The sequence below is a fragment of the Lathyrus oleraceus genome, chromosome 5, assembly GCF_024323335.1.
Source record: "Lathyrus oleraceus cultivar Zhongwan6 chromosome 5, CAAS_Psat_ZW6_1.0, whole genome shotgun sequence".
Taxonomy (NCBI): domain Eukaryota; kingdom Viridiplantae; phylum Streptophyta; class Magnoliopsida; order Fabales; family Fabaceae; genus Lathyrus; species Lathyrus oleraceus.
The window spans coordinates 580,284,677-580,291,848 of record NC_066583.1 but is presented as its reverse complement, the minus strand read 5'-3'; the positions used below and the strand labels follow the sequence as shown (position 1 = coordinate 580,291,848).

The 7,172-nt window shown below is 30.8% G+C and overlaps 1 non-coding gene across 1 annotated transcript; it reads right to left on the bottom strand.

The window, feature by feature from the left end:
* Positions 1-6,874: 6,874 nt before the first annotated feature.
* Positions 6,875-6,946, bottom strand: TRNAE-UUC (transfer RNA glutamic acid (anticodon UUC)). The gene has a single exon. It is a non-coding gene; the product is annotated as a tRNA-Glu (tRNA).
* Between the last annotated feature and the right edge of the window lie 226 nt (positions 6,947-7,172).

Sequence of the window (7,172 nt, the reverse complement as noted above, 5' to 3'; positions counted from 1 at the left end):
TAAGTCTCCAACGGTCGAGCATCCGGTAGATTGCGTAGTAACGTCGTTCATCCCAAAACTTAACCCGTAGTTAGCCGAACTACGGCTTGCTCTGATTCTCATTCTAGATGAGATACGTAGGCATAAGACGCGATGTCTTAGCGAGCACACTTCCCCTTAACCCATAGGCAGCCGAGCTACGAAGACTCTGATTCTCATGTTCAGATGAGATACGTATGCAGTGGATGCGACATCCGTGCGAGTCACTTCCTTTTAACCCCTCCTTTAGTAAATAGTACATTAGATAAACCCACACCCTTTAGACAAGAACTACAAGAATGGATCCCGTAGAGTACTACGGATGCGTAGGGGTGCTAATACCTTCCCTTCGCATAATCGACTCCCGAACCCAAGATTTGGTTGCGAGACCTTGTTTTTTCCTTTCCTTTTTCCAGGTTTACTTTGAGCGTTTCCTTTCCCTCTTTTGGGATAAATAACGCACGGTGGCGACTCTTCTGTCTTTTCTTTTTCGCCGGTTGTTTTTTTTCGCAGGTAGGTTGCGACAATATCAAAGCAATGTTCTTCAAATAATCTTTAATCAAATGAAATTATAGAACTACTGTATCATATCGTCTTGTATCTTGAAAGATCAATTTTGAATTGACAATACTAGCATAAGAACTTTCAAGTACCTACAAAACAATTGATAATAATTTCTAGGTACTTTAGGTCCTTGTTGGTTAGTTCCCTTCTTTACCCACATATACTCACCATAAGGCATACTATAGTTTCTTATTTAGCAATATTTGGGGGTATGTCCTTTTGACTTATAATAATAACAAGTAGGTCTAAAAACATGATTTCTTTTATAGATATAAAAGTTGTTTCTATCATAGGGTCTTTTATGATGGTATACAACATGTACTTTCTTTGATTCTTTATTGTTGAATTTGCTAGTAGCCTTTACAAAGATAATTTGACTTGTACTAAGTTTATCAAAATTAGAAAAGTCAAGTCCATATTTATTACTTGAATATCTTAGACTACTTAACACATTTTCTAAACCAATTTGAAATTTTTCATATTTCTTGATCACTTGGTTTAGTTCAATAATTTTGGATTCATGATCTTGACATTTATTGCATATAGAATTTTTGATTTTTTTTCTAATTCCACTTTTGTGTCATTAGCCACACTTTCTAGATTTAAAACATTTTTCTTTTGTTTTGAGCATTATCTAAAAAGTTTAAAAAATTATTCATGTAATTGATGAAAAGCATTTTGTAATTCATCATATGAAGGTTTATCATCAATTTGAGAATCACTAAACTCATGTTCTTCATCACTTGAATGATATAATACCATCAATGCCTTATTTGCATGATCTCCATCTGAAATGAACTTATTTCATTGTATGCTACATATGATTTCTTTGGCCTTTTGTCCTTCTTGCTTTTTAATTTATTATTCTTTTCATATGTAGGAAATTGACTCTTGACATGTCATCTTTTTCCACATTCAAAGTAAGTAACCTTCCTTCTTGGTGCTTCTTTCAGACTTATTTCTTGTCATTTCCTTCTTTAATAACTTTTCAAATTTCTTATCACTAGTGGATTGAGATCCATCCTATTGATCACTATCATGGTATTTGACTATACCTTTTAAGGTAATATTTTTATAATTCTTTTCTTGATCTTCATGCTTCTCCAATCTTTCAAGTTCTATATCATGTTCTTATAATTTACCGAACAATGTTGCAGAAGAAATTTTAGAGATTTTTCTTTTTTGATATTGCTGTCACTTTTGGTTGCCATGTCTTTGTCAAAGATATAAGAATATTGAGATAAAATATATCATTTGTAAAATATTTTCCTAGAGCCACTATAACGAAAAACGCCTTTTTCCTGAGTTGAAAAAGAGGTTTTACCACGGTTTCACACACGAGATAACAAATGACATCATGAAAAGTGCACACTTTATCTATCGATTTTAAAAAATCTGGGTTCGATCCCCTGGGAGACTGTTAGATACTCAAAAGTGCTTATTTGAGCTATCAAATATGGGCATCTTTCACTCCATTTCCTTGCTAAAGTGTTCGAAACCACCTTTGTTTTTGATGAATTGCAATACAATGATAAACGATCTTGGTACCTTTGATTTGTGTGTTATTGTGCAGGAATTAGGCATGAAATAATAGAAAATGAAGCCACAAGAAAGTTGGCAAAGGGACCAAAAAAAGGATGCATTCATCAGCTTGCTCGCTAGGCGAGGGCTGTGGCGAAGAGCTCGCTAGGCGAGCGCCCAGCGAGAACCCAGCGAAGAGCTCCAGTATTTTACAGTAGCAAACATCAACAAACTCGCTAGGCGAGCAGCCAGCGAAGGGTGTAGCGAACACGTCCAGACTTGGTCAAAAGCGCAGCCAACACTCACTCGCTAGGCGAGCCATTAGCGAGCTCCCAACGAGCAATTCCAGTAGCAAAACCTCCTAAGCTCGCTGGAGCGAAGGGTGAAGCGTGGGCTTCGTCTAGCGAAGGTTTTGTTCGCCTAGCGAACATGCCAATCTGGCAAAGGACATTTCGTTGGGCGCAGGTGCCTCAGGTGCCTCATTTTGGGGCTCGCTAGGCGAGCCATTCTGCTCGCCTAGCGAGCATGACAACTCAGTAGCAGCACTATAAGTAGCAAGGACTACTTTTTGGAGCCATACTCTACACCTCCATACTTTTGTACTTTTGAGATATTTTTCCAGCATTGCTCTAGAGATACTTTGTGACCTAGAAATCATTTCTCTTCATCTCTTAACAATCTTTCATAAAAAGAAGGTGGATTCCCATCCAATCTCGATTATTCGACTCGGATGTTGATCAACCTTCTTCCGAAACTTGTTGACCAAGCTACCATGAAAATGAGTAGCTAAGTTCTTCATTTTTGTCAAGGTTAGATGTAGATGATCATTAGCTTTGTGTGTAAATGGGATGATCTTCATTTGTAAACTCTTTAATGGTGAATATATGGTGAAAACTTTGTTTTATTGAAAACTCTTTGTGTTGGTTTATGATCGAGAGATGTTTACCAACTCTTTACCTAGGTTTTCATCCAATCTTGTTTGTTAGCTAGAGATAGTAATGAATGATTTTGTTCACCATAAGGTTGAACCAAAAAGTTGTCATTTTGATAGATTGTGTTAGAGATAAACAATGGATCAAAATGGGAAAACTCACAATGTGTGTTAGAGATAAACACATTGGGAGGACTTTGTGAAATAGTTTATCATCTATTGGAGTTTATAAGTTTTGTTGATCGAACATATACATGCAAAGTGATCGTCGAACCCTAACTTTGGCAATATTTCTCAAATATTAAAACCAAATCTTTTACCGCATTTTATCACACTTTTATGCAAGATACCGTGACTAAAACCAAAAATCCCCTTGTTACTACGAGTTAAGAATTGAAACAACTGTTGAAAGGCGGTGATATCTCACAATCCCTGTGGAGACGATAACAAAAACCCGACACTAAAAATACAACCAACAGAGACCTTTATGGAATTCTGAAATGGTGATAACATATGTCCCATCACTTTTGACATTTCATCCACGGATATACCAGATTTTCACATCGATTATCTCATAAAATCGACAGGTAAAATAACTTTGAGTTTATTAAATCTAATGTGGATTGCTTATTTCACTAAACCATATACTGAAAATATAAATTCTCAAAATTGGTTAGAAAAATAATTATATGAACAATTGTGTTATATTTGAAGAACGAATTACATTGATTAGTGATTTTAAAGCATCATGCAACTCATCATTCATCTCGCGTTTTTTTATGGTTAAAATCTATTCAATGTTTCATTAAATAACAATTTATTAAATTATTATATTATTTATATAAAAAATTATTAAAAAATAAATTATCCTAGTTAATAATTCCACGTAATTAATATAATTTTTAAATCGTAATCATCACGGCAACTTATGTCATCAAAATTAAATGACCAAAATAGTTTTGTAATACGAGGACCAATCGTTTAAAATGCTAAAACTAGAGGATCAAAAATATATCTAAACCATTTTAATTTTTATTGTAATTGTGAAAATGTCATGTTGATTATACTATAAGATAATTATTGTTGTAGTCGGGCTAAATTGGATGCATGTAACTGTTATTATCACCTTTATTACAAAAAAAAAAAACTAGTTAAAAACTCATGTAATCTGAACATGCAAGATTATTTATATTTTGGATAGTCATATTGGAAATATAATTTTTACCTGTTTACCACAGTAAAATCATATGAAAAATGTAAAGTTAATGAACTATTAAAGCATCTAAAATGAAATAAAGTGCCTCATTAGCCACACATGGCTAAAACAGCTAAGACAAGTAAAAGTCTAGCATAGCATTCTTCAATAAAAGTCCACAACTATATACTACATAAATACAAAAAGACTGCATGCTCGTTTAATTTGTTAAAACACTTCCTGTTAAGTTCAGAAAATGAAGTGGAAGTAGTTGATATAGCTTTCATAATCTGCAATATTAAGATACGAAGGAGTCAATATTTATAGTAAGTGTGATTTATAGGTAAATTGATAACATGAAAAGAATACCTCAGAAAAAGCTATTTTCAAAAAATAGGTTTGATTCAGAAATGGAAGGAAGTAGGTCGTACCTGCATTACAATATTTATTTTTTAGTCCTCGTATAAATATATTAGTATATATAAGATTAAAATATATATGTAATTGTTTCCTAGGAATACTTCTTTAAAGAGAACATTCGCTCTTTCAGTTAAGATGTATTTTTTCTTATTATGAGGTTTTTTATCCTTGAAATAGTCACATTTAATTGACTATGACTAAAATATATTTAGACAAATATAAATTTATATAGTTTAATGATTTTCCTTGAGATTTGTTTATAATAGTAGAAAATGAGACAATTGATTATGAAAAAATTTGAGTTTTTTTTGGAAGTGGTGAAGTTGAGCCACTTTGTAATCTAATTTTTTTATTAGAGGAACAACTTTCTATTGATCCAAATATATAAAACATTGATTGATGCATCAACAATATCAATTCTAGTTCTTCAAGGTATAATTGGAAAAAATTTCTTGAAATCATAACAAATACAACAATTTTTCCTCCAAAAATTTGTTTTTGTGCAATCTTGTCACCACTCACAATAACCTTTAATGATTTGTCAAGAACTTTAAAATAAAATTTGTGTCATGGGAACCTTGCCCCATATAATAATCTTGGTTAATTGCAAGAGCTCAGCAAAATTAGAATATTTTTAATGTTATAAATAGAAGATTCTAGAATTGTAATTAGAATTTTGAATTTGAAAAGAATTTTTCTAACACCTAGTAACAATAAAATTGTAATCCGTTGGATGTTCCAGACAAGATAATATGTCGTTTATAATACAAAGCAATAGAAAGAGTGTTGCACGTTAAAATTTTACCAATTCCACCGTAATCATATTATGGGTAAGTTTATTTTAATTTTAAAAAAATAAATTTTTTCTTTGTATTTTTTAAAATGAATTTTACAAAAATGTTTTTTAAAATATTATAAGTTTTTCTAAATTTATTTTTTATAAATTAAAAGATTGAATTGTTCATTGTATAATATAAATATACATTATTGAAGATCAAAACATAGTCAAAATCACAATTTAAAAAAAAAATTATATCTCAAAAATGATTTTTAGAAAAAGCTATTTGAAATAGCTTCAAATTAAGTGATTTTTTGAAATTTTGATATCCGAAAAAAGTTTCGATAAAATGACAAAATACCTAAAATAACATTTTAAAAATAACTATTCAAACAAAATTTTCATTCGAAGCTTTTATGAAAAATTTCTTTATAATTTTTTTTTACACTAAAATATATAACACTATAAAAATCATTTCTAAAAAAAGTCAAAACAAACGGGCCTTATACCTCTATTTTTTTTAATCTTTAACTCCTTGCATAATTTGTTTAAAATACCCCTCCTTTTCATCACTAACTCATTGCATAATTAATACCCCTCCTTTTCATCACTAACTCATTGCATAATTTGTTTTAAAATACCCATTTGTTCTTCTACATATAAAAAAAACTCATATGTAACCGAAATGCATGTTGTTAAATGAAATAGAATAAAATAAACATGTATGTAGTATGAAATTAATATTTGATATAAAGAGAATTTAAAGCTTGTCAGTGATTTAAACAACTGTTAGAAGATATCTTTTTGTGCAAAAGGATTATATTGTCTTTTTTGTTAGTGGAAACCATAGATATCAATACCTTTGGTATTTATATCGAATTATTTATTAATAATAAAAAAAAATTCTTTATTATGTTTGTCTAATAAAGTCCCTAGAATAGATAGTCCGTTTAATGTATCAAGTGTGACTTAATCATGAGATCACATTAAACATAAAGACACTATTCTTAAAGTATCTATAATCAAGCTTTATTGTCAAGTGGGATAATATTAAAACATTAAGACTATTATGTATATAGACTGATGATCACATCTCATGGATAATGGATAAGGAGTTATCAAGTCTTAAACATAGGTATGTTAAATACAAATTTAATAAAAATATTAATTTAAATATATATAAAAAAGTAGTACGCATGAGTGTCATCACAATCCCAACTTTAAACAATTATTCTTTCTTAAGAAACAAACTTATAAGAAGAGAATCGACAATACAATATTTTTGTATTAAAATGATTTAAAAATTTGAAATCTATTTATACATTCACTTTGACAAATAGAAGAACAATTCTTTTCATATTTGAATGTCTATTAAATCTAAGACAAAAATAATTTTTCCATAATACAATAACATTGTCAAAGTTTTATATTTTTGAAAGATAAAAAGTTCCATTGCCGGGAATCGAACCCGGGTCTCCTGGGTGAAAGCCAGATATCCTAACCGCTGGACGACAATGGAATACTGGTGTTTTGCCAATTACAACCACCCAAACCACTATTTCAATTTTAATTATTCTTCTAACTGTTAAGAGTAATATTTATACTGGATTGACCCGCTATGAGAATACTATATAGAATGTTATGCAAAGTGTCATAAGTTATTCTCATGGTGATAGTGGTGTATACCACCCTTCGACCTGAAACCACTATCACTACGCCAAAAACTGGAATAGACAGCGCCCCTT